Here is a 25,297-nt window from a genome sequence, read left to right on the forward strand (position 1 = left end):
CTCCACACTGTCCAGACTTCAATAAGCTAAAGAAGGAGAAAGGAAAAAAGGAGAAAGCGTCAGCCCTCATCCTCCTTCAGGCCAAAACCATTAGGATTGCTGGATCTAGACAGCCATGGCAAGCCAAACTCTCACACCACTGGAGTCATCGTGTGTCCGTGTGTGCGTCCCCCTGGCCTGGCTGCTTTAGTCCCTATGGCCAATTTCCCTGTAATTTCTCCTTCCAACCATTCCTTATTAGGCTGCTTTCCAGCTATTATAAGTGCTGCTGAGGGTGAACAGCAGCAAGAAAAGTGTTGGACAAAACTGGCACAGTAGTGAGGGGTGAAAGAGAAGAGGTTGGTGAGAATGCAACTGGGCTTCTTGATTGTCTCCAGTCCCTAGTGAGGTTAAGTTAGAGAACAGAGGCATGAAGCAAGGAGCTGAATTCCAATCTGCACTTGTTGAAGTGGTGTGTGTGTACACACAAGACTGTGAGATTCCAACCATACAGCAGATTCCTAACATTCCCTTGCTGTGTGCACGTGTGACAAATCTAAGTCAAAAAGGTTTAAAAAAGGGTCAACCTCCTCCATCCGGAGGGTGACATCATCACTTATCCCAGCCTTCCTCCTCTTCGTTTTGCTCAGCATTCATCCTGATCATAGTCTTGCTCACTCAATCTCAGCACTGAGCCAACTCTCTTATGTCTTTGGTCTCCGACTGGCTGCCAGGCGAGTGCACCTTGGGACTACAGTGACTGTTGGCAATTTTTTGAAGAGACTTTCCTCCCAGGAAGTTTTATATTTGCTTTACTATGCAGAGCTTCTATTTTACTCCAACTTGGCAAGACAGAGGCCAGTGAGGAGCTCAGGCAACACATGAATCACATCTCCTCCTTTGAAAGCACAAACTGTTGAGAGGCCACTCCTAGCTTTCTGTCTTTCTTTTCTGAAGATTTATAGGACTTCAAAATGAAATCCATACATTTAACATTTTGAACTCAAGTGAAAAAAGAGAGTGTGCACATAAATCTTTGTGCCAAATCTACGAGCAGAAAGTGAAGGACTCGGTGATTTTGTAGTCTGACCCACAGTTCAGGGCCTTGGGTTAGCTGTTGTGATCATATTTTATGCCCAACTTTATCACAGTAAAATATTAATTTGCTTGTGTGCGCTTTTGTTTGACTAGCTTTTAGTTAGAATAGGTTAATCACATGAGATCAGTCAAAGCAAGCAAAGCAAATTTGTCACAGGCATGAAGCTGCTACGAAGGACTTTTGAAATTATGCAGAGAAGGAAAAGTGACATTTTTTTTTTTAGCAGCCATCTTCTAGAGCTGCTAAAAATGTCTTTTATTGAGGCTTTACTTAAATAATTGAATGCTTCAGAGAAAGATGTCAGACAATACAGGAAAATGGCCCTCCTAACATCTGTTACCTGAAAAAAGAAGAAGAAATATCCCAGATTCAAATAGGTTTAACAGGTAAAAAACTATTCTCCATTATCTGTGATTGCTCAACAAATCATTGGGTCTATAGATTTCAGTTTTAAAGTAGTGGATGCCACCAAAAAGAGGAAAAGCTACACAGTCTGCAAGCTTAGCACATGACATCCTCTTTCAAACCAGCAATTATTGGTGAACAGAGGCCTCCATAATGTTTGGGACAAAGACCATTTTTGTAGTTTTCTCTCTTTACATTATCATAGTGGAGTGGATTGGAGACAGTAGTTGTTTGATTGACAATCCACTGTGGTGGATTGTCAATCAAACAACTACTGTATGATTGAAGTGCATAGTTTCAGCTTTATTTCAAGGGTTTTACAAACATGTGGGAAGAGTGGTTTAGGAAATACAGTCATTTTCACGCACAGTCCTGCTTTCAGAGGATCAAAATTAATGGAAAAAGTAACATAAATTAATTAAGATAAAGACTCATTTAATTATTGAATGAAAAAACTATGCGAGCAGTCATGGACATCAGAACAGTGCAAGAAAAGCCTGCTCTGTTGGGGTTCAGGTGATATTTCTTTAGCTTGAGAAACATTGGTTTCATCTGTCCAAAGAAACTTTTTCCTTTTACAAAAATGTGTTAGCTCGTTTAAATATTTTCCTGCAAAGTCCAATCTGACCTTCTTGGTCCTGAGTGTAATCAGTGGTTCACACCTTGCTGTAAATCTTTCTTCATGTATTTCCATTCATGAAACCATCTCTTTATTGTTGACATTGACAATGATACACCTGCCTTGTATTCTCAATATACAATACAAATCCAATGCTTTTTAATCAATGTCTGATATTATTTTTGTTTCATCTGCCATAAAATAACAAGTGAGCAGGCCTCATCTGGCCATAAAATTGCTTGTCAGTCTGCTGTCCCATCAATTCTGAATCTCTGAAGGTGGCTGTTATTTTTAAATGGTTTTTGTAAAAGCCCCATTAATTAAAGTCTGTAGTTCAGTCACACACTGACTGTTTGATGTTTGAATCCACTATGATAGTGTAAAGAGGGAAAACTACAAAAATTGTGTTTTTGTCCCAAACATTATGGAGAGCGGCTGTAAATGACATTAGTGAATGTCTTTGCGTTGGAGGCTTTGGCAAGGGCACAGGAACAACAAACACAGTGTTCCCTCATCTCTTATCTTTTTCCACTTCTGGTCTATTTTTGAGACAACCATTTGGGAAATGTGGGAATAGGCTACTTCTATGTGTGATGCATCTATAATCAATAAAGAGCTAACAATAACAAGAAACCAAAAGACAGAAAAGAATAGGATCAATATGTCACATAATTTATTCATTATCCTAGAAATATGCCTCCTATTGCCAAAGATGTCATCCAAAAAAATAAAAAAAATAAAAAAATCGTGGATCTATCCTAAAATAAAACAGCCTTTTACTGTTACCTATGGCAGCGTTTCCCAACTTTTTGGAGCCACGGTACATATTTCACATTAGAAAAGTCACACCACCAAACAAAAATGTCACAAAAAGCATACTGATCATTTCCCCCCACACACCAGGTATATTGGAATTGGCTTGGTTTGTTCCCAGTACACCTTCTTTGCTTTCTTTGGCCACTACTCATGCTAGGGCCTTCATTTGGGTCGGAATTTTCTCCAGGACCCAGGTCACACTGACTACTTTTTCTTTTCAAACATTTATCTATTGCTATTATGCGCTGCATCGTCTCACTCACAACATGACTATTATGTAATTTCTTCTTCATCTTCTTCTGTTTTACTGGCAGTTGGCAACCCATTTAATTAGAGCAGGTAGTTGTGCTGCCCTCTAGTGGAAGAGGATGTAATTCTTCTGCCCGTTACTCACGCCGGTCGCTTAATCAAATGGAAAATTATATTCTTCCACCGCACACCTGATCATTTCTCACGGCACAGTGGTTGGGAAACACTGACCTATAGTATTATGTCATGTCATAAAAAGTGATCAGATGTAAACCTTTGCATTTGGTTGTTTACTTATATCTATAATAATTATTCTATGAATGGAAAGTACAGGATGATGTATGGTTGTATGGCAACAACTTAAGCTGATCTAACAAAACACTTCTTGGGAAAAATAAAATCTAGTTTGGATGTAGAATCCAAACTATTTAGATGGTGTTATTTCTGTAAATTGGACTCTTAAAATTGAACTTCCAATCCTAGTAAACTGACACTGACTCCAGTAACTTGTTTGATACAGTACTGTGGAAAAAAATGAGTCACCTCCTCATTTCTTTATATTTTCCTACAAGCACATTTGCAAACATGAAATATCACATGTAAAGAAAAAAAAGTATCTCTTAAGTTCTGTGTCTGTGTTTCGGTGGATTTTTTCCTGTTTCTTAACAACATGACTGTCAGCTACTATTCTGCTATAGATGGGGTTTTTTTAAGACTACGTGTTCTTTTGTCCTTCAGTTTCCATTAAATTTCTAATGACACACTGCACATCATGCAGAGATAGGCCACATTTTCAGCTAGCAGAACTTTCAGAATGAGATCGCTGGTGCAAAAATGCAGTTTTATGTCTGTCAAAAGGTGTTTGATAGACAACATTGCTCTCTTTAAAATGGCATTTTCCTTGATAATAACTCAGTGTTAAGTAGTTTAACACACAAACAAACAAAAAAAAGATTAATCTGAAAATGGTCAACTACAAGGACTGGACTGAAACTAAAAAAGTAAACCAATGTCCAACCTTCAGAAAGCTCAAGACCAGTTTAATTACAAATTCCTTGAACACAAGATATAAATAGTACTGTACTATAGTTAATTTTGTGTTTTCACCTCCAATAGAAACACTGTGTGGGCCTCTTTTCTGAACATAGTAAATAGAGCCATTAGTCAGGATTATTCAAAAAGCAACTGTAGCTCATTTGTTACCCATAGCCCAGAGCGACTGGAGACACAGCAAAAAAGCAGGGTTACATTTTCAAATTTCATATGTAAAAACATGCAAGCTGAATACATACCAATATATATTTTCTTCTATAAAGGGGCACAGTACAAGTATTAAGCAAAGAGCCTAAGTTCAAAAAGAGCAGCTGTAGTTTGAAATAGTTAATTATTGAATAAGAAATATGGCCCCATATGACAGTTTTCACAGCTGAGATCATTCTTTTGGCTTGAAAGAACTCCTTCCTCTGTTTCCTGTGATTCTGTTTGTAGCTGTGAAACAGAGCCATGGTCTTGCACTACACTGATCCATTTAACCAATAACAGGATGTAAGGTAGACGTTGACTGGCATCCATTATTGCAGATGAACAGAGAAACAGGCTAAATGGCCAATACAGAGAATAGAGAAAGCGATAGGCTAACTGTTTAATCTACGATGAAGTTGGTGGTGTTGACTCAGGGACACAGGAAGGTGTCAAAACAGTGAACTCTATAAAACTGGGTTTTTTTTTGGTCTGACTGAGATATTTATTAAAGAGGAAAATTTAAAAAAAATTAAATAGCGGTATGGTTAATGTGGATTATTTAAGTGAGGACAGATAACACAAATAATACCCCTGGCAAGCATTAATGCAGTAGCACAAGAAATGCATTTGGCAACATTTAAATTTCACTTATTCTCAATAAAATGAATAAGTATGGGTCAGAGAGTGATGTTCAGCACCACCAAGTGATCGGCAGAGACACGTGTCCTCACATAGCCTGAAAAAAAAGATGACCCAGAGCACAGTGGTGTTAGTCAGCATTTTGTGTTTCTGTTCCCAAGCTTAATCACCACATTGAAATCTTAGCTGGCAAATATGGTAAATGGCCTGGCAAGACAGTGATTCCCTTCTGAAATGTGTAATGTTTGATGGACAGCAGGATACCATGAGTCTGTGGGATGCAGTGTAAAATGTGACTAAAAAAAACAATTGTTAGGTTTAAGGTGTTCTACTCACGAAAAGTACAAAGACAAAGAAAACAGAAGCCTCCACTAGGCTAGAATGACAACTAAGCATCAGCCTACGCAGTAGATGTTTGGCTCTGAGTCAGTCACAAGTCAGATTTCTGATCAACCAAAATAAGAGTCAGTTTCTACAACTGTCAAACATTTTCAAGCAAAAATAGTCATTTTTGTTTTGTTCCATCTTCAAAGATTAAAAAATTAGCTTGTTAGTTTGTCTCTTAAAAAAAGGAAATATACGACTTTAACAATAGAGCTTGTCATCAGACAAAATTTGAAGATGACTGAAAGTTAATACAATTTAAAAATAACCAAAAAGAAATCAGTTTTAATATTAAGTATTTTATATTCATTATTTTACTGTTTTACGTGGAAAAAACCAACAAAGAAATCCTCGAAGGTCTCGGTGCCTGTGGTTCTTGGAAGCTTTCTTTGTAAATACTATGTTACAGAGGACAGAGGCCATATCTGTAAGTAGAAAAAACAAAGATCCTGAACTGCAACGAGAAGAAACGTTTCCCTCCTGTTAGATGGAATTTTCCCAGATTAGAAAACAAGATACCAAGGTTGTAGATGGTGTGCAGGTGAAGTGATACAGCAGCTTTACAGATGGTTCAGAAGCAAAAATAACACGACAATGTGTGCCAGTGGAGGTGGGTGGATTCGGTTTAGTTGCACAGGCAGCCAGATTGAGAAAGAGAGAGAAATAACAGAAAGAAAAACACGTTTGTTGCACATGTTCCCAAAAAAAAAATACAAAAAATACACACAACATGACATCTAAACTGCTTGCATTTAAACTTAATCATATAAAGTCTCAGAAGGCCCGCCGTCTCTTTGGCATCGCGGCTCGATGCTTCATCTTGTTGCTCATTCCTCTCTTCTGTCTTTCTCTCCTCGGCTCTGCTTTAATTATCAGCTGGTTGCTGCCAGCACCGAATAACCACTCCTGACAACCAGGTGTGGAGTGACAGGAAGATGAACACATTTCACACACACACACACACACACACACACACACACGTCGTCACACTTAAACGAGATGCATGCAATCATGTGTCTCTGTAAACATAAACAATGGGAGATACCAGCAGAGAGTCTTATTATCAGCAGATATGCTAATAAGCGTCACTCTCACACACGTACGCACACCGTGGTCCTTCAGAATGATTCAGTGTGCTGGGAGCAGCAAACAATGACGGCCATATCGCAGGCAGGTGGGAAATGAGAGCGGGAGTGAGCGAGTATTAATTACAGGTGCGACGGAAAAGCTTGAGAAGAGGAAGAATGAGTGGACAAGGAGAAAACATGAGGACGGGAGAAGGTGGATGTGGGAAAAACAGGGAGCTGTGTGAAGAGGAGATGGGTAAAGAAGAAGGATTGTGGCTGAACAGGTAGATGGTTAGATTTGTAGAGGAGCTCTCAAAAAAGTGAAAAGTAAATGATGACTGATTTCACTGGGTAAAAGGAGAAATATTTTCCAGTGAACAGTTTCCTGTTTGTTTGTTCTTCTACAGCCATCCACACACAACTTAGTGCTATGGAAATACAGTGAAATGGGAAATAACACACAAAGAAACACATGGCAGGGATGATGGGCATACCACATATACTAAATGAATAAATAAAATAAATATTCTTATATATAATGCCATATTCGCAGGTGAAGGATGTATTTGCAAATCATATTACAGGAAAATACATTTACGGCTCAAATCATGCCAGCAAGTATTTGACTTTCACAGTTGTAGTATTCAGATTTTGTCAGACCAATCATTGTGTTTGATTTGTGTGTAAATATGCTCTTTGCAATGCTATGATGGACTATTTTTGGAGATCCACCTTATGCTTATTAATGTAGAAATGAATGTTTTGATACAGTGTAACAAAAACTTAATTTTTAGATTCTTCTTGTCTTTACATGTGGTGTAAAACGAACGGAAAAACAGGCAATGATATACTTTAGGAAAAAGTCCTCAGGAACGCCTTCAGGAAAACCTCATAAACAAACTCACATCAGTGACAAAAATAAGTTGTATCAGCCTGAGCTGTTCTCAGAGGCATTTAACACCAAGCACAACTTCTGCTTCACACAAAAACTCTTGTTGAAAGGCATAACTGCATGTGTGTGTGTAATAGGGAAGTCTGTGCATTACACCTGAATTATAGCTGAGGATAAGACTCATTTATTAGTCTATACAGGAAACTGCCAATAGTTTTCTGATCGTGCCTGGCCATGGGCACGGCTGAGGGGTGGGTAAGCCAGCCAGCGACCGCTCGATTAGATTTCCATAGAGGATTTTTTGAGGACATCCTGGACCCTTTGCCTCGTTACCTACACTTTTCCTGAGCTGCTTTTTATCTAAAAGCCATTCTGCTAGCAGATGTCGCTGCCATAGGGGGTGTGCTTAGTTTAGATGGTACGAATAAAAGCCATGTGAATGCCAATGCCCAAGCTTTGCCAGGACGATCAATGGTATACAACTCTGCTGTAGCTGATTAGCATATGCATGATATTTCTACATGCACTCCGTGGTTGGTATAATTAGAATAGGTCCACATTCCACCCTAATGCCACCCCATGTCTGTACTCCACACTGCAGTTTTGTGGCATTTGTGTTGCACCTCGTCGGTGTTGCATTTCGTTGTCATTGTGTTGCATCAGATGGAAGTGCCCAAGTTCAAAGATAATCTGTCGCAAGTTTTATTATATTTTTTTTCCACGTGCTACATTGAAATAATGAGCAGCAAAGTTCATAATGGTTGTTCTCTGCAGTAATGGCGCATACAAAAATGATTAAATGATTGGCAGTTTGAAGAGCTATTATGTTTCCATTCCAAAACAAAGAAAAAAAAAGAGCGATAGAAAAGATCTGCTATCTTTTAACTTCCATTGGGAGAAATTGGAGGAGTGTCGGTGTGTATTTGCAGGTATATCCACCTCTGGAATGAGAGACGTGTTCCCTGCAGAATGTATATCTTGAAGAATAACGCTGCCTTCAACATTATATTTGCATTATGTTATATATTGTATTCCTTTGAAGTCAAACACAAATCCCACGTAGCTAGCTTAAAGCCACAGTTTACTCACTTATGAAGACCCGACTACACTGTGGGACATGCAGAATTTGAACTATAATCTTCCATACTTATATCTGACTAGCGCCTGTGGGTGTAATGTAGGTTGTCTCAGAGCAGGTTTTGTTTACAGATGGCACAAATATCTAACCTTTATGCATAGTGATGAAGCAGGAACAGATGCTTCTCCCCTCTGCTCCACTTCCACAAAAAAACAGCATTCAGTGGAGAAGACAAAGGAACAGAAAAAAACCCCACAGAAGCAACACTGTATAAAAGTATCTTCTTTCCAAGCAGGCTGTCAAAATGGCAGATGGTAAAATGTATAATGTAGGAGAGGGAGAAGGTAGATGTGACACGGAAAACATGAATGTTGGTAGAAAATTACCCATGCATTCTATAATCTCAGGTAGTGATGAGTTGGCCTGCAGAAACCCTTGTGAGGCACACGCTTCTGTTCAGTTTGGCTGATTAAGGTGCCGGTCAGATAACTAGTCGATTCTGTGTGCGTGTCTGTGCGTAATTACTACTCTGCCGTGGAGCCATAAATGTCGGACTTCTTCTTTCTTTAATCACATTTGCATCAGTCTTCTTATCTCTTTCCTCCCACAAAAAATAGTATAAATACACACACACTCACACACAGCTGCATATCAGTCTGTGTCCATGTGAGATCCAACCCACAGAGGGACTCAGTTCCTGCTCTTTTACCATCCAAAGTCTGAAGGCCCAATTACCATCTCGCAAGTTGTCCTCGTAACTTGACTCAGACCTCAAAGAACATTTGAAAATAGACAATTCACCTTTTTTTTAAAGCTTCAGTCAGTGGAAGTGACTAAAAAAGAAACTACTGCCACAGACACAGGCTTCTTGGGGTGTTTTAAGGCACCGGTCCCCAGCCCCCGGGCCACGGACTGGTACCGGTCCGTAAGTCATTTGGTTGAGGCTCAGGTGTGAAAGTTATGGTTTTCAGGGTTTTTATTGTTAACTCGGTTTCCCTGGGTCTTTTCCCGTGTTGTAGTTGTGTGTCTTATTTTAAAAGAAATATTTACATGTTACCATAGCGACCAGAGAGCATTAAGAGGCAGAGAGGAGGATGTTACTCTCAATGTTGTTGGTGCATTTCAGGAGGACGCTGCTAATAAAGTTACACAATTACACAGTGAATTTATGTTTATTATTATATTTACAAAACACCACAGTTTTTGTCTTAGTCGTATCATATTATACCTTAAAGGCCAGTCTGTGAAAATATTGTCTGACATTTAACCGGTCACACAAAAAAGGTTGGGGACCGCTGTTTTAAGGTGTTGGTCCGAATCAGGTGATGAGTTTGTGAACTTTTCCCTGTGGTTTGGTTTGTTTTCACACAGAGACAAATCCAAGTGAATCAAAATGCGTCACGACAAACGATGTGAGACTATCTGTTCAGTCCACTCATTGGCCAGATGTGTGTGGGGTGGGAGCAACAAAAGTAAATACAGGAAGGTGGTGCTGTGTGAACCCAGAGAAACCCAGAGAATTTATGTTCATTTCACACCCAGCCTGTACAGGCCTTTGCACATCTATAGTACCTTCCTGCATTGAGAATACAAAGCACAAATTGCTACCAGACGTTCGTTTTAGCTCGAACGTAACGTACCACCATTTGACACCGAAAACAAAATGCTCTGGAGTTTTGTTTTTTTAAAAGAGGACAATCACTTTAACATATAGATGTGTATTCCAGCATATCCAAAATGAATGTTTCTTGCTGGGCTTTCCTTCCTGCTGGTCAAATCAAATGCACTGCAACTTAAGAAAACACCAGCAAACAGAAAATGGCTGAAAAAACACACATCAGAAACAAAAAGAAAAAAATTGTGAAACGGGGAAAACGTTAATGTGACACAACAGCTTCGGAAGTAACAAGCTAACAGTAAACAGCTAATAGCATGCAGCTAATGTGGATCATGTGATTATAAGACATATTACCTAATCTTTTTCTCCCTTTACAACACTAATAAATGCTCTGCTTCTTTTTGAGCGTGTCACAGCTCAGTCCTTTGCATTTTTTGGTTTCTCTCACTTTCACAGCTGGCCTGTGAACTTATCCTTTCCCCACTTCCATTTTGTCTCATTGTTGTTGCTGTTGTTGGTTTGTTTTGTTTTGCTTTTTTTAGAGCATTTTTTCTATTTCTGTTGTGTTTTGTCTGCTTTTGTAATGCTTTTCTATTAAGCAGCGTTTTCTGAAGTTGCAATCCGCTTGATCTCTCAGGGCCACCGTATCTATCTCAAACTTGCCTCTAACTTTGCCTCCAAAAAGCTAAACCTCTGATATAGTTCTTCCTTTCCATCCAGTAAACTCCCAACAACAATAGCCACATAGCCAAAAGTGGTACAACATACTATAGTTTGTCTCACTACTATTTTGTAAGCGACTGTCTCTACAAATCTTCCTTCTTGTCTTTCTTCTTCTTGACCGGTCTTGTTTATACTTACAGATTTTTTTAATTACCAAATATTTTATCCTAATTAAATGGCAATAAACTGAATCTCTATCTTTTTTTCTATTGCGTGGACTCCCATAGTCATAAATGAGTTAACTCCATAGTAGTTTAGAACATGGATACAACAAACAGATGAAGTTTATGATGCATGTCAGACACTTTGTGGTTGCGATTGTAATTCCGACTGTTTAAACTTCTTGTTTGATAGAAGAAAATGCTACAAATATATAATGAATAATGATGTAGCAGCCCTTTGGTATTTAGATTATAATATTTTTACCTTACTTACATCATTAAGTTCACTGCAAGACATCTACAATGTTTGTATCTGTATAGCAACACAAAGAAAATACACACTCAAATCAAACACATCTTGTTTTTGCTCTAATTTTATCCATCAACAATTGTCTGGTGTTTGGTTAGATTTATCACTGAGGAAGTATGGGATGCTGACTCAGCTGTTGACTAAGGCAAAGAAGCTTTGAAAATTTAAAGACCAGAGTGAGTAAGTTACATAAAACCCCCCAAAGTCATTTATTATAATAAATAGAGAAAATCAGCACAGAAAAGAAACAGACACACACGAGCTCTTAACAGCCTCTGTCTTAACCTGGTTTAAGCTGATTGAAACTATGAAACTAGTTAGAAAATAATGTTGAGGGCACCTACCTAATAACCCCCCTGATTTGTTTGCTTCATATTTTGACAAATGATCAATCACCTCCTGAGCAGTTTGGCAATTGAGGGAGTGCTTCCTTGGTGTCAGCTACTCATAACAATTTGTGTCTACCAGGAGCATGGCCTCCATGAATGAGGGAGACAGAGGCCGAAAAATAGATGTTATGGAAGGGGAGGTGCAAACCTTTAAGACAAACGCTATTAAGGTTGGATAAGAGGCATAACAGCATTAACACTTTATGAACGAGAGCACACGCACTTACTCAAACTGCAACAGTGTTAATAAATGTACAGCAGAACTGAAACTGATGCAAAGAAAGCTGATCTTTTAATCACGTCTTCTAGATTTATAACAAGTGCTGAAATCATTAGCTGCTCTAAATATCCAAATCACTTTGTAAACTGACAGAACATTAAAATATCATTTTTTAACCACACGTTCTCTGATAAAAATCCTCGGGGTGATTTAGGAGCAGTTTTATTTGCAGAACAGTAAAGTAACTGAATGTGTCGGGAATCATTATTTTAAGTCTTTAAGACTTGACTTATGTGCCAAGACTGTTGGATTGATCTTTTAGTCATCATATGGTCCCTAATGGTGATGAAAAACAATAAACTAGAGTATACTAAGAAATGTTATTAACAGTACGAAAGTCCCTTGTCTGCTTGTCATTTGCTCGGTTCATCAGCTCTATTCCCTGAGTGCATCGCCTCCACTTGTTAGCCCCCCTGGCACTCAATTCTCCCTGCACCACTGGGCTGCAGCCTGTGGGTGTGTGCATGTGTGTATGTGAGTATGCAGGCAGTCCCAGCCTTCTATGTAAGGATATTTAAAGCCTTTTGGGGATGGTTGGCTTGGTAGCAGAGACAACATGTGTGCATGAGTGAGTGTGTGTCATTGTGTAAGAATGTGTGTGTGTGTGTGTGTGTGTGTGTGTGTGTGTGTCAGCCTCATCTCCAGAGGGCAATAATGAGCTGCGGTCAGGGTCAGGGGCTCTGACTTATGAGAACGTATTGATCCAGCAAGCCTTGCAATGATTGAGGGTTGTTTGTGTGGACAGTAACTTCCTATCACTGAGCTTGGAGTGCTGCATGGTGGACAAGGAGGAAAAAGTCTCACAATTTGTCTTCCAAACATGATGTTGTAACACACTAGCCCCCTAACTGCAGCCACTGTAGCCATGAACAACCTGGCTGAGCCATAAGGTTCGCACACCACTTAATTAGTTACATTTTGTGTTTAACAGCATTCCCCCAAAATTAGCAATAGTTAGCAAATGTTGCTTTGGACTGGACTGTTCCCCAGTTGATTGCGGCAGATATCCGCCCCTCCCTGAGCCTTGTTCTGCCAGAGATGTCTTCCTGTTAACAGGGAGTTTTTCCCTCCCCGTGACGCCAAGTGTTTGCTTGCATGGGGTTGTCTTACTGTTGGGTCATCTCTGTATTATTGTAGCACCCTGAGGTGATGCAATAAATTGAGCTCTTGGTAACTACATTAAAGTGTTATAATGTTATTAATACACCAATCAAACCCCCACCCCCACCCTAGGAATAGCTAAGGAGGTAGCGCAGGTCACCTACTAATCTGAAGGTTGATGGTTTGATCCCTGGCTACCCCAGTCTGCATGCCAAGTGGCCTTGGGCAAGATACTTAAAGCATGGAAGAAGTGCTTGTTTGAATGGATGAATGTGGCATGCTTTAAGCTTTTGTCTGCTAGAGTAGAAAAGCGCTATATATCAGTCAGTCCATTTACCCACCAACAGCTATTTGGGATTACTTAATTGGCTTTCACTCACTTCACTCATAGTTTCATTGTCGTTCTTGGATTGGTTAGGTTTAGGAAATAGAGCTACTTAGCATTAGGTTAAGTTTTCTGCCCCATCTAAATGTACTAACACTACCTCACATTTTGCCATGCCCTTTTTCACATTGCCATTAGAAAATGTTTAAAACGGTACTTTTAGTAATAAGTGATTCATATGCTTAGTGTGGAGTAACTGACAAGGTACCTGGATGGTCATTATCTTCATGCATAATGTTTTGATTCAGTTATTCTTTAGTCAATTTCAATAACACATGTGCAACTTTAGCATCAAGTACAATGTGTACAACTCACTTTGCCCTTTAGCTAAAATACCGATGATCCTGAGAGCATTACCTATATGCTCAATGCAATGTCAACCCTATTCCCCATGTTTGGACGGTCCAAGCTCAAACCTGAAAAAGACTGTGTTGAATATTAAATGATTCCCTAGGCTTCAGTTTGGCTTCAGTGTAAACCTTTGGGTGACAGCAATTAATATTTAATTGTATTACTTTAAAATCCAACATATTAAATGAGTCATTGCAACGGATCAAAGCGATAGCTTCAAATAGCTTTTTTTTTGCATGATCAGTGGTATAAAATCAAAGGACACTATGTGCAGTGATTAAAACTGCCAAAAATATTTACAGTTTACAATCTGCACATTCATTTTAGACTTTTTTCAAATAATAACTTGTTCATTTTCTGCAAATTGTAAAACATCTTGTTAGGACCCTGTACAGTGACTTCCACACAATATATCTGTACTGTCTGCACAATTTATTATTACCAGTGTATGCAGGTGGAGCTCTTGCCAATGCAAAAGTAATCTTTTAGCAGTCTATGACAAGAACAAAGGAAGAGTGCAGTCGAAGAAGAAAGCAGGAAACACCAGTGGTGCTGAGCACAGTCTTGCTTGTACCTCCAGAGTTTAGAAATACATTTTCTCATTATTGCTGTCTTTTTAAAAAATATATAAATAATTATTAGTAATCATAATAGTTAGCATGCCTTGTTTATATATATTATGGAAGAAGATGGCCGCTAGAAGACAGTCTTAAGACATACTGATGCACAAGCAGGGGCTATGTAAGTATTTGCATGTAATAACATTTTGAAATGAATTCTAAATTTTGCTGCGAGCCAGGAAGGCAGAAAAAGAAAGTGGGTTTGATTCTCCACAGACCAAAAAACATGAATTATCAAAAATAAGTGCTGCAAAGTAATTTACACATATTTTTTTAGAGATATGAACTATAATGTAGACACATTTGTGGGGGAAGCCAGGTGTGTTTGTGTGCTTCCAGCTCAGGAGCTTGACAGTTAAAGCAACAGGTAACATGTGACAGCCTTTAATAAGGTCTGACAATCAGTTTTCGATACACCTCGAGGCAAACAGGGTCCAAACAAGCCAAACAGTTGGTGCTCAGATTGAAAATGTGTCTGTCACAAAAACTGCTAAATTATTTAACGCAGCAAAGAATTAAACAGTATTTGGCAAAGGGGTGGGGGTGATGGGGGGGGGGGTCAAAGCTTGCTGGCAAGGAGAGACTGACGTTTCACAGAAAAGGTGCTAAAATGTAAAGGGTTTGGTGTATTCACCAAACCCTTTACATTTTCAGATTTACTTCTGAATTGAAGAAGTAAATCAACACCTCTGTGGCAGTTCTGACTAAAAGTCCACATCAAGACTCTCAAGGCTTGTGTTTATAGTGGGGCTGTTATTAGAAAATCCAGACCAGTTCAAACTGACACAACCTGAATGTAAGAGCCATTGGCACTATAAAGGTGATGTTACTCTTTCATCTATTCCCTACCTTTAGAAAAAGCCAGAGGGTGTCTGCACCTGACAGTTAACTGTTACTGTGTGTTTTACTACAGTATGTGTTGTATCTTAATGGTGCAACTCCTGGAAGTCTTTAGGCCAGAAGAGTTCTGCGAGCTAATGTATAATTTAAGACAGACTTTCACAGTCTAAGATAGTGCCCTGCACACACACTGCAGCTCGAATTCAAAACAGCTGTCGTGACCACCACAATGAGGATCAGCACCTCACTTGACCTTCCTAGTGACCAGATGTAAACATCATTAAATGGTAATGTGGACTTCCTGAGCCTGGAGAGCCAAGGAGATATCCATCTCCTTCAGTCCCCCAACGTGCTAGAAGCATTCTCCTGTAAAAAAAGGAATCTGATATGTTCTGACACAGTTCAGGAAAGGTATGACAGCATTTCACAGAGGACTGACAGTGTTATGAAGAGAGGGCGGCTTCTCTTTTCTCTCAAGAATTTATTTAATGCATTTCCATCCCGTACACCACAGCAGGATAATGGCATGTTTATCCAATGCAGTGTGTTACTTTGGTAAGAACAACAGCTGGACATTACATCTGAATTCTATGTATATGCATCCTGCATGGATGATATAGAAGATGAAATATTGTGCTGCTTTTTCACTTTGAATACAGTATTTGTACTGTATTTAGACATTTAAGTTGTCTGTATGATTTAAAACCAATCATTAAGGAAGAACAGTGAATTCTGAGCACCGTAAATGACTGTTTTTTTTAATGAAAAGTGCATTTACATTCAGTCCAGGTTATTGTAGGTATGTTGGATTTTAAATATTTTCTCAAATAGTTACTTTTTGCATTGCCCTTTTTTAAGACAGTAGCTACAAGGACAGACAGATGATATGACCGAGAGATCAGGGGAGTGACATGCAATAAAGTGCTAGCCAGACCAAAATTGAACTGGGGACGCTCTTGATGGCATTTGTGCCCTCGTGGTACGTACCCTCATCACTAGGCTATAGAGTTATCCTGAGCCTACACATTTGTATTATAAAACATTAATAAAGAGAGTTTTTTGCCATTGTTCTTTTCTTCCCTCTGCCTTTTACAGCCAGTTGCTTTGTGACTACTGACATGAACAGTAAATTAGTTCAGATGGCTGCCCCTCCCGGAGCCTGGTTCTGCTGGAGGTTTCTTCCTTTTAAATGGGAGTTTTTCTTTCCCAGTCTCACCAAAAGCTTGCTCAAAATAGGTCTTTTGATTGCTGGGGATTTCCTTCTGTTATTGAAGGGTCTTTACAGTATAAATCACCTGAAGGCAATTGCTGTTGTGATATGGAAAAAAAAAATGAATTGAATTAAATTGAACTCAACTGAATTGAATCTTCTTGTGCTTCTTTTTACATAAAAATGGACCAGCTCAAGAAGACGATGTTCATGAACACTGTTGTTCTACAAATGCCAAAAATCCCCCCCCGCCAAAAAATTAAACTGAGACACAGAACTAACCACTGCTATAACACAGCCCTTCAACACAAGTCCAAAGCAGCCCCCATCTCCTGTACTCAGAGGTAATACCAAGCTCTGCACTGTGGGTCAAATACACAACTTGAGCCATTAACTAGACCAAGCTAATGGTTCGGATATTCTCAACATCACCATCATCACCAGTGAGAGGGTGTGTGACCAAGCTGATTCACTGATTGTATTGAGGAGGTGAACATCTGAATCTGTTTGATATGGTTCCCTCATGTGTGTCCACTCTATATTTAACATGTGATATTGTAACCTGTGAGTCTTTGTGTATTAAATATACTGTTAGTCCTCCCTGACTAACAGTATGAGAGGTCGTGTTGTTCCTGCTGCAGCCCAGTTGCTGTGTCTGAATTGGTCTCCAACACTTTCCATCATATTTGTTTTACCTCTATAAAATGTTTAATGTGTTTCCTTTAAAGTTAAACAGTGTTTTAGAAAAAAAAACTAAAGGCTTAAAAAAGCACCTTTTTCGTAATATGTAGCTAAGCAATATGCAAAACATCAACAATATATGACAACCAGTGACTCACTTGTCTCATGGCAACAAAAAAGCCATTTTTAGTGAGTGGCACAATACTTAGTCTAAGTTATTGGAAATATCAGTGAGTAGTATTGTTCCAAAAATGTGTTAAACTGTTCTGACTGCTTTGCGTATCCCTCAGCAGCCATGCCATTCAGGCATTAAAACCACATATGTCCCATGTGGAGCACTGAAATGAGGGTTTGTTCATGTTTATGAACCAAGCCTCTTTATTCTTAAATACAGACGCTGGTGATTTCCAGAACATGTGTCTGAAATGGTTCATTTTTATTACACCCTAACAAATGCTTGGAAAACAAGCACAGACATGACCAGTGTTGGTCAAGTTACTTGAAAAAAGTAATTAGTAACTAATTACTGATTACTTCACCAAAAAAGTAATCCCATTACTTTACTGATTACTTATTTTCAAAAGTAATTAATTACTTAGTTACTTAGTTACTTTTTAAAAACACGATTTACAACTTGAATAGGTGATAAAGCGATAGATCTTTCAGCCCAATTCTACTTTTTCTGCATAATTCATCATACAAAATGTAATCAAATGGAAAAGTCTCTTTTTAAAACTTGTTTTATTAGTTTTAATCTTTTAACTTTATGCATCAAGCAAACATTAAATTATACGCAACATTCTCTGACTGGAAGAAATTTGTTTAACATTTAAACCTATTTTCTGCACATTCCAGCACATAAAATATTTTTTTTGTGTTTACACTCACTCTTTCAAATAGATGCAAGTAAAACACAGCAGAAAATAAATAAAGTCAAAGACTAGTTGCTCTATTTTCACCTGTAAAGCAGGAGTGGGTGAGGCGGAGGTTTACCCTGGTGCAGGTGAGCTGCAGCGGTCAGTGGAAGAATCCGCGAGTTTCTCTGTGAATTTCACATTACGTCGTAGCGCACTCGGTGCTTGCCTGGAAGTTTAGGGGTTTAAAAAGAAGTTTTCTTCCCAAGCAGTGAACAGTGGACACTAATGTTTTTGTCACTTTTTATGGAATCAAACTCAAAATAAGGTCAGTACTTCCACGCTTTAAATGCTGCATGCTCATACTCTCTCCCGCACTTGATATATTATCCATTGTTGATCTGCACACAGCTGTTGTCACGAACGTCGCACTCGCTTACGTCACTGTCATGAGACATTCTCGCAAAAAACTCACAGTTTTAGTAACGCAGTAACGCAGCGTTCCTACGGGAAAGTAACAGTAATCTAATTACCGTTTTTGCAATAGTAATCCCTTACATTACTCGTTACTTGAAAAAAGTAATCAGATTACAGTAACGCGCCCATCTCTGGACATGACACACAAGACTCAAAGTTATTGAAATTCAGATGCGATCTAGTTTACATTGTTGACACGTGCAAAAATGGAAAAGCCTGAAAATTGCAGTTCACTGCAAGTGAAATTTAAAATTGGTCCTTCTACAATGTACTTTGGCAGGTTTGTATGCATAAAAGCACACACACTATGAAATAGAAAAAGAAAAAATGGATTTGGACTGACCTTGGCTTACCAAACACATTCTTGTTAACCCCAGTGTCCCCAGTGCACAATCCTTTAAGGCATTCAGCCTTTAAACTGTAACATGGGTTTGGTTTCAGTGTCAACTTTTGGCCTCATTCCATTTCCTATCCATTACATTTCAGCCTCACATTAGAGGGCTGAAACTTCAGTTGCTGCACATTGGCATTGGTACCCGCTGCTGTTAGTCATCATCCCCTGAGAAGAAACAGTAAATGTGATTTTAAATTGAGTATGCTGTAGACGGCTGAACAATTTCCACAAAAACATGTAGACACTGATTGGGCCACACCACTCTCTGCAATCACTGGCCTGGTTTTTCTCATTCGCAGAAGAAGAAAGGGGGATATATGATCTGTGTTTTGCTCAGGTTGAAAACCAGCCACTGCTTTGTGTACTCAAGGACAGGTGAATTATATTGGCAGAGGAGCATTGGACAAATATGAAACAGTACTCGGACCAACTTGTATGTTTTATGATGTTACAAAAGCCAAAAACGTAACACTATTTGCTGACATGAGGGCTGTGGGATTTACCTAAATGCAAATCCAGTGTAGTAGTACAATAATTAAGGGCAAGATATGCGTGGAAAAAGTAACTGATCATTGGCATACAACAATCCTGGTGCAGGTCCTGCTTGTTCTGCTGAGTTTGGGATTTTTGTTTGTTTTGTTCTTGTTTTTCATTCTTTCTTGTTGTTATTTTTTCTGGTGATATTTAGCTTTTGTTTTCTGATTTGTTTTTAAAATATAAAATGACCCCAGTGTTTTCCAGCCTGCGTTGACTCTACCTTGTACCTTGTAATATCCGCTTCTACCCTCACAGTTGCATCAAAGAAGTCTTGTCTTGCGTCTAGCTTTTGTCATTTTTGGTTGGAACCTGCCAGCTTGCTGCGGCTTTTCTGTGTGAAGTTTGCATGTTGTACAACTTCCTTCCACAGCCCAAAGACAGGCATGTTCAGTTAATTGGTGATTGTAAATTGGCAGTAGATGTGAATAATTGTCTGTGTCTATTTGGTAACCCTGCACTAGACTTGCAGCCTGTCTGGGGTTGCCTTTTGTTGTGTGGCAGCTGGGATTTCTGTGAACTGGATGAGTGGTATGGATGGATGGATAGATGGGTGGGTGGACCCTGAACTTTATCATTTTTTCAGGTCTCACATTAGTTTTACTTCCTTCCTTTACTGTGATTCTCTTCACCTGTGTGTAACTTCTGTTTTTCTTTTGTCCTTTGTTCATTCCCAGGCTTCTTGTGTTTTTTTGTTTATTTTTGTTTAGTTTTGTGTTACTTCACCATTAGGACTGCACTTCTGCATGCTTCACTATCTGCATTTGGGTCCACACTCCAAACTGCACACAAAACATTCAACATCTTTTAGAAATAAAGGAGCCTAACAATGTCTGTCCCAACAGAGCAAATGTGAGGACACTGGTTTTATTCTGTCCACTAGCCAAGAAGGTTAAGATAAATAGGTAATGCCCACTGAATCGTGACTATCATTTAATTAGAGCTGATGACTGATACAGCCTATCCTCAAAATGCCCAATGAACAGACTGATATATCAAGAAAGTGCCCGTGTATGAATAAATGAAATATCATATTTATGAGTTCTTGTCCAAACCAGTAGGTGTTTTTATCTGTGTCAGTGGTCCTTCAGCTCAAACATGATTCAACAAATTCACAACTGGTCGATACACAGGATACAGTGCAGTTACTGCCAAGCAGCTCAGCTGAGACAGTTGGGAATCTGAACGCTTGTGCTCGGAGGCCATCACAGAAGTGGTAAGATGAAAGCATTAATGCTTCTCCCACCAGTCACACATTTCTCTGGGGGGTTGCACCAAAAAGCTTTGTTGTCACAAGCCTAATCCTCTCACTTACAGGCAGCAAAACCACGCAATGTCAAAGGGAAGGAAGATCGCAAGTTTAGGCATAAATAAATAAATAATTGAAAAAAATAAAAAGTATAAATGAAAAGTCCCCCCATGGGAGACAGGAAGTCGTGTCAGTTGCATCCATTTCCCTTCTGCTCATTCTTGGTGATGAAATGAAATACCATCCTCTTGGTTTTAACTCTCACCCTCCTCAAGCATATTTAATTCTTTTTTTCTTTTCCTCTTTTTTTGAAGAAAAGACTGAAGTGAATCTTATTCATGATATCGTGTCTGACATGCAGCAGCAAACCTCATCTAGTTAAAAAGGCAACAGGATGCTTGAAATCAGTTGAAAGAGTGCCCCCTGTTGCCTGTTTGACAATCCTTCTCCATAAAAGTCAATTAAGGAAAAGGAGCATTGTGCTTGCAAGCACTTATGACACTGTAACGCTGATGCAGATGAAGCACTCTCTTCAGTTTTCTTTCTTTTAATTTGACTTGCTTTACTGAAGTTTACTGAAGCTCACGTGCTCAGAGAGAGAGCGAGAGAGAGGTGGTGGAGGGGGGGCTCACCCGGACCTGTTGACCCAGAGCCATGTGTAGAAAATAGAAATGCATTATCTATTATCCACTGCGCCTTAGACCGACCATCGTCATGGTGGAGCATCTATAATTTATTCCGATAAGCAGTCACATGACATGGACCATATATTTTAAACACCGTGCGCACCGCATAGTTAATAACCTCGTTAAATCATTAACTGCTATCACAATGAACGCAATAATCTGTGCTGTTTCTGTGTGTTTGGACACAAGATGTTATGATTTTTCGATGATTATCATGTTTTGTTTAAAGTTCTTTCCCCCCCTTTTTTCATTTCTCAACAAACAAATCTGAAGCTAAAAGCTTCACATTGCATGAAATCAGTGATAGATTAAGGTATCTGTGCAAAGACGCGATCCTTTCGTCTTCACGTTGAGATCAGTTTTCTTTAATCTGCCACATCTGATCGCATTCCAGTCATTTTTTTTTGTCGTGATAATTCTTCTGATAGCACAGAATAAAAGCAACAGTTAATAGGGAGAACACATGTGGCTTTCTCTTACCTTTTCAGACATCAAAGAGCGTGTCTACAGTTGTTCAGGAGAAGAAAAAGCCCAGTAATCCGTAAATCAAAGCTCTACTTTCCAAATTCTTTCCCCCCTCCTCTTTGCTCCCTGTAACTCCGAGCGATTGCCCCTCAAACCCAAATCAAATATCCGTCCAGGAGCATTCCTGTGTTCAAAGCACTCCAGCTGAATGTCTTCTTCTCCGGTTTGTGTTTTCAGGTTGCCACCGAAAAACAAGAAAAAAAATGTATGCGATAGTTTAATCACTGCAAGAGGTACAGGGAATTTACTGATGAAATGGACACCTGCGCGCATCAAAACCGGATTCGACGGTGCGCCTCAGGAAACCCACTCGTCTTTCATCTCTTTCCTCTTGCCCAGTCTTATTTCCCCCCGCTCCTGTGATCACCGAAACGGAGAGATCAACACTGATGAAGGGGCCCCAGATCGTGTCCAAGTTGAGCAGGAGAGCAGTAACGCTTCCATCAGTGCAGACTAACACGCTGCGCCCTGAAAACTGGAGAGGTTAAAGGCTGTGATCAGTGCCGCCGCACCGGGATATATCCGAAACCTTTAACAGGAGTAAAGAGGGACTAGAAGACACGCCGGAGCAGCTCCTGACAAGCCCCTCCGTGTGTGCTCACACCATTTCCACTTCCAAGTCCCGCACGACCCCGCCACGAGCGTCTTCACAATAATGTCCTCTAATGAATTCCAGGCAAAGCAGCGAACCCCCCCGCCGACTCTTGGGTTTAATCTGCCGTCTCCCTGCGGAACTCGTCTCTCCAAACTCGGGGAATTCCTCAACTGAGGCGCAGAAAAAAAAAACTACAAAAAACCAAACCAAAACAAAAATCTGGGGAGCCAGTTTAACCCTGTCGCACAAGAGAGCGCAGCAGAGACTCGAACCTGCCTGTTGCGACTGTTCGGTGGGTCCCCAGTGCAGATTTTTAAAGCGGTGGGGGTTTCACAGTTTGCTCAGGCCATGTCTGAGCGTACACACACACACGACATCGGCGGGCTCGTGGTTGAGTTATCTCAAGCAAAAGAAATGAAAGCCCTTCAATGCGACTGACAGCGTCTGAAGCCGGGCACCGCTCCCCTGTGATTCATGTGTGATCTGGGGGAAAGCAGAGCCTGTTTTTTTCTCCAAATGTTAACGAACAGATGTTCCATCTCAGAGTCTCTTGCTTTAATACATAAAGTTGTAATGAAAAAAATATAGTTGTAATGTGGTTTTGCTTGTGTTTGTCCGCGCCAGCGTTTTCGCTGAAAGATACAGGTGGGAAGCACAAAGAAAGAAAAAAACACTGGGGGCCTTTGAGGTGTCGCAAATGAATATTTTAAAGGGGGGCGTGTGTGCGCGTGCGTGGCAGAGACAGTGAGATAGAGAGAGAGAAAGAGAAAGAGAGAGAGAAAGAGAGAGAGGTGTGGGAATCAAACTGCGTGTTTTTGCGCGCAAGAGCGAGAAGGTGAGTGACAAAGAAGGGTGGAAGTGAGCGCAGAGCCGCAGATTGGAAGATCAGCACCCAGGACAGCGACGGGTGTTGAGTCAAAAAGTGATTCCCGATGTTTTTATGTTTTTTTAATGTCTAATATTTTTGCTCATATGAGTAAAAAGAATTTACTAATATATGAAGGGGTTATGTAAAAAATAAGGAAATTGCATATTTTGCAAGTATCTTTGTGACTCCGTGTTGCTACATTATATCCAATCAGTTCTTTTTGGTACTTAAAATATTTTTATTGAACTGTGATGTGTTTTTTACAATCTCTGTTGTCATCTTGCCTCAGTCTCTCTTGAAAAGCACATTTTTAATGTCAGTTTTAAACTCAGACTTTTTAAATGGCTAAATAAACTAAATGTAACTGTCACACACCAAAAACCAATAACAGCTTCTACCTTGCTCTTTCTGGCTCAAAATGAAAGGATATCATTCATGAGAGGTTTTGTTTGACCCATTTTTGACAGATTATAGGTCAACAGCTAATTTATAACAGGTTTAATCCCAGCAATTACTTTTTTGGCACACACCAGCACTCTGGCTTTACTGATTCACTCCCCTTTGATTCTCTAAAATATGTGTAAGAAGACCATCTTGCCTGTCGGATATTAATCAGTAAAAAACAAGAAATAAAACACACTACAAAGGGCTAATTTCTTCGAGGAAATTGGAAGTCGGAGGTAAGGGTCACAGTTGGGAGAGAAAAGATCCAACCATCTGTCACTCTTTGTGTCACTTCTAAAGAGCAGATCACTTGACTTTTCACATCTGAGGTGATTTCTGTAGAAATCCAATCCAAACTACTCCATTACCGCCTGCGTCAGATAGATACTGACCATCAGCAGACAGACATTGATGACTGAGAGTGAAAAGCTCTACACATACAGGGATTACTTTATGCTATAAATGTTGCATTGAAAATTGATTTGTGAGCAGTGTATGATGTGAAGATATATGATTGTCCTGAGACGCTTTCGATGTCATAAGATGCCTTTTAGATAATAAATGCACATCTCCTTTATTTTAATGCTAAGTATAAGCAAAAGCAATGGCAAGAACTTTTACACTTTGTTTGTAATTCATTACTTGCAGGTTGTTTTTAAAAAGCTGCATTGAGAGTACCGACTGGGATTAGAAAGAGCGACCATATTCCTCCCACATTGGCTTCTCTTTGTTGCTCTATTAAACCCATATCCAAATTTAAAATCCTGATCCTCACAAACAAGGTCTTGAATAATCAGGCCCCATCTTATCTTAATGACCTCATAGTATCATATCACCCCAACAGAGCACTTCATTCTCAGACAGTGGATTTACTTGTGAATCCTAAAGTATTTAAAAGTAGATGGGAGGCAGAGCCTTCAGCTTTCAGGGCCGTCTTCTATGGAACAAGCTCGTTGTTTGGATTCAGAACACAGAAACCTGCTCTGCTTTTAAGATTAGGCTTAAAAATATAATTTTTGGTTAAGATTATAGTTAGGGCAGGATCTGGTCACCTAGAACCCTCCCATCATTAGTTATTAATAATCTCTGACTCTTTTCCATAGTGTGTCCTTTGTCCTGTCTTCCTCCTCTCACCCCTGACCGGTCAGCAGATAGATGCTCCTCTCTCAGCCTGGCTCTGCTCGAGCTTTCTTCCTGCTAAAAGGGAGTTTTTCCGTCCCACTGTTGCCTCGCTCTTTTTTTAGGGTTTTGCCTTGCAGTATAGTATCTTGAGGTGACTGTTGTTGTTGTTGTGTTTTTTCCATATAAAATGGATTGAATAAAATGAATAAACTGAAGTAAAGTGAATTGAAATGAACTGAATTTTCCACTGACATGCTGCTGGTGATACTGGTGTGGTGATCGAGGCTACATTTGGACAGAATGAGAACTTGACATAATCTTCCAAATCAAAAGTTTGGGTAATCATAACAAGCAAATACTGATGGCACAAACAATCTGTAGGCTGCGTCATGAATCATCAGTGATTGTCTT

At 39.5% G+C, this 25,297-nt stretch overlaps 1 protein-coding gene across 1 annotated transcript in view; it reads right to left on the reverse strand.

Annotated features, from left to right (window-relative positions):
- LOC106096648 (voltage-dependent T-type calcium channel subunit alpha-1I) overlaps positions 1–23,441 on the reverse strand; it is a 252,424-nt gene extending 228,983 nt beyond the window's left edge. The window contains 1 exon segment of the mRNA XM_025908200.1: positions 21,813–23,441. The gene's annotated coding sequence lies outside the window, so the exon portion shown is untranslated.
- Between the last annotated feature and the right edge of the window lie 1,856 nt (positions 23,442–25,297).

This window comes from Oreochromis niloticus, linkage group LG6 (assembly GCF_001858045.2).
Source record: "Oreochromis niloticus isolate F11D_XX linkage group LG6, O_niloticus_UMD_NMBU, whole genome shotgun sequence".
NCBI lineage: Eukaryota > Metazoa > Chordata > Actinopteri > Cichliformes > Cichlidae > Oreochromis > Oreochromis niloticus.